Here is a 3,723-nt window from a genome sequence, read left to right as displayed (position 1 = left end):
AAATTTTGTACACGAAGACAAAACGAAGACCCCAGGGAGGGGTAAGTATAAAGTTTTCTTTTTTGGTGAGCCGTTTGGTTGGGGAGGTGATCCTAAGGTGTGCCTGTGTGAGAGGTCTCGGTACGAGACCAAGCGAGTGTGGACTCTCCTGTAGTGCATTTCTCGTGACCCGCGAGGGAATGAGTCACGACCGAGAGAAAGCGAGTGTGTGTACGTTTCAAGGCACCTTAGAAGATGGGACAGAAGAAAAAGCAAGCCTTCTGATCCCATGGGGAAGGGAAAACAGAATAAGTTACCCGATATTTCCCCACAAAGCCCATTAAGATTAGGGATAAAACATTAGAGTAATTCCCCTAGGAAGAAAAGTAAATCTAAGAAAAAGATGATACATTATTATATTGAAATTTGGAGAGAGAAGCCACTCTCTAATCCCCATATTATATGGCCCATATTCGGTCTTCTGAGGATTGGGTGTGTCGACAAACCCAAAAAAAACCCCAAATGAAAATCCCTTATGGCCCCCCCTCTATGCCCCTCATTACTCCCCCCCTTTCCTCAAACCCCTCTTGAATCTCCTTCAGTCGCTGTTTTCGCAGCACCATTGAATTCCCCCATTACCCCCCCTTCCTCAAACCCCTCTTCAAATTCCTTCAGTTGTTGTTTCCACAGCACTGCTGAGTCCCCCATTACACATCCCCCACATCTGCAGATCTCACTGCCTTGTCAGATCAGAGGTGTGAAAATCCCGAAAGCACTAAAACTTGTAGGAGGAGATGGACAACCCCGAGAGAAGTCAGAACTTTATTATTAGAAAACCTCTTGGGAACAACAAAACAGTTAAACCAAATTTTAAAACCTAATATATATACCTGGGAGAAAATGCAATCCAACGCCCCTCCCAGTGGGAACTGTAACTCAGCCCTAAATTGGCAACACGTAACTAATTATTATACTTCATTAATCTGGGGACTTTAAGTAACTAGCCCCCATGAACAAAATATAAAAGCATTAAAAAATCAACAAAAAAGATGAAACACCTAAAGCATGGTTAAAAAGACTGAAGAAAAATTTACAACAATATTTAGGCATTAATCCTAACACCCCAACTAGTCAAATATTACTAATAATCCACTTTATAAATCATGCCTAAAATAATATTTAAAAAAAAAAAAAAGAAAAAAAAGAACTAAAGAAATTAAGTGAATGGCAAAACAGAGACCTCAAAAAGCTTACTGAAAGAAGCTCAAAAAGTATACATGAACAGGCCTCAGCAAACTGGCCCAAAAGTCCAAATAATAAAATAGTTTTTTATTGTAAGGAAAAAAAAAAAAAAAGTTAAAGTAAATGAAACAAAAAAGAAAAAAAATTTACCAAGTTTCTCATAAAACAAGTTTAAATCTAAGAACAAAAATCGTGCCAAAATTGACACCACAGTGTCGAGAACTGAGAAAAGAAAAGGGAGGGGGGAGAGAGAGAACTGAAGAAACGGAGTCTGCTGTGATGAAAGGAAAAGTCTGCCGCTTTAGTTTTGATGGCTTAGGAAGAGGGAAGTTACTTTTGTAATCTTTAAAAGGAAAAGATAAGAACAATGTTGGAATTGATAGAGAAAGAAAGAAAGAATTGCATGTAGAAGATTGAGAAGAAAAAGTCAGAGAGAAGAGGAGAATAGTGCTTCCCCGCTCCAGACGAGCTAGGGAAAGAGGATGGGATTTCAAATTGATTGATTAGTTAATACTTTTATTAAAAATCTGAATTGAAATTAGAAACTCTGATATAATAAGTCTGTGATTATATTTCCCAGTGTGACATAAGAAAATGTTATATAATTTTGCTGTTAAAAACTTCATTTTTAAAGGAGATGCAGCGGAACCATTGTTGATATCATGGGCTATTGTGATCATAGTTCTTATAAATGTATTAAATGGTGAAATGATGTTGCTTTCATTGCATGTATCTGTGCCTTTGAATATTCTCACAGACCTAGAGTGGTACCAATTATTTGTTATCTTGAAATATGTACACGGAAATAATTTTTGTGTGTATTCTGTACTGAAGGCCATACTTTTAACAAGAACTTCAGTATTAATATCGCCTTTGCTTCTTCTCCCTTCCACCTGGGGAGAGGACTTTGTGTACATCATGTATGTGGACTGAGTGCCCATTGATTGCATCAAGCCTAATCTACCCTAGTTTCACTGGGAGAATATTTCTTCTTCTCACTAGCCCTGTAGAATAACTTCCACACTGTTTATTGCCGGTCTGTTTATATTGCCCTGTATGGGACGTAAACACATCTTAAAGAACTGACTGAAATGGCCTTGGTTGCAAAAAAAAAAAAAAAAGAAAAAATTGGAGTTTGTATAGTGAATATGTATGTTTTTATTTTTGTTTCTTTTCCATAAACCTATTTGGCGTATTTCTTTTGGGGGTTCCTAGCCTGGAGGGAACTCTGGGGGCAACTGCCTGGCAGGGCAGATGCAGCTGCCCTGAATCAAGTTTCATTTTTATACATTGCAAGAAGAAGAAAGAAAGAAATATTTTCTTTTTCCTTCCTAAACACAATCTTAAAGTAAAAAAATAATTTTAGTGTTGATTTTATACTGAAACCCATGTTGTTAAAATGAAAAGAGACAATGTGGCAGCCCAAATAAACAGAATTGTATTTATGAGTTAAAGTCTGCTGCTGACTGTCAGCAGATCACTGTAGTGACTGAGACTAATTATATTAATTCCTGTATACTAGCATATTTACAGCCTGGGACTATTCGTACTTTCTAAATCCTAATTGAACTCAATATAAAAGTCGAGGAAGCTGTGACAGAATTGGAAAGAAAGCAAAGGGGGACCTTAGCCCAAACAGCACCCTTAAATTTCAAAATGCATAGGATAAACCCTGGGAATTGGGAAGGAAACATCTTTAACCCCTTGTTGAGAGAATCCATTCCAGGAACTGCACACAACGGAGACTGCGATCCCTACTGCAGAGCAAAGACGGACACATCCCTCCCGAATGACAGAACCTCTCCCAAGTGACCATTGGACTACGGAGAGAACTACAGACGATCTGAAATTAATCTTGAGAAGGAAAAGACTGGTGAATAAATAATGATTCATTTCAAAATTTCTAAGAAAGTATCCCCCCTTCTGTACAAAGGATTCCAAATACCTCCTCCATGTACTTTACAAATAACCCATTGTGTGCCTTGGCATCCAAACAGAATTCCTCTCGAATTAGGGGCAATCTTTGGAATAATAGAAACCTATATCCATCTGCCCCACTGTTGTAAAATAAAAACTGATATTCCTGTACTTCATGGAATACCTAGAAGCATACCCTGTTTAAAACATCCCCATTTAAATCATAAAGGATGAATAGTTTGTCAATATACATCTATCACTCCCAAGGACATGAAAAATGTCTATAAAGTATATACACCTATAAAATTATTGGTGGAAGCACATTATAAAGTGCTACCTAAGGAAAAAAATTATTCTACCCTTTAAAGTAAAAAAAAAAAAAACCAAACAATAATGATTGAAATACTTTGTCTGTAATACTTCGGGAGTGTGTTTGTTTTTTTTTTTTTTTTTCCTCCTTCAAAACATCTTAAACTTAGAGGCCATATAAACCCTGAAGAATACGACTGCTGCCGAGAAGATTACAGAATACCTTGCTGCTCCATGCCACGGAGTTAGGCAAAGGGAAGCAGAGATGTACGAGAG

The sequence above is a fragment of the Myiozetetes cayanensis genome, unplaced genomic scaffold (genome assembly GCF_022539395.1).
Source record: "Myiozetetes cayanensis isolate MyiCay16 unplaced genomic scaffold, myiCay2020 scf323, whole genome shotgun sequence".
NCBI lineage: Eukaryota > Metazoa > Chordata > Aves > Passeriformes > Tyrannidae > Myiozetetes > Myiozetetes cayanensis.
The sequence above is the reverse complement of the archived record's forward strand: the minus strand, read 5'-3'. Positions refer to the sequence as shown.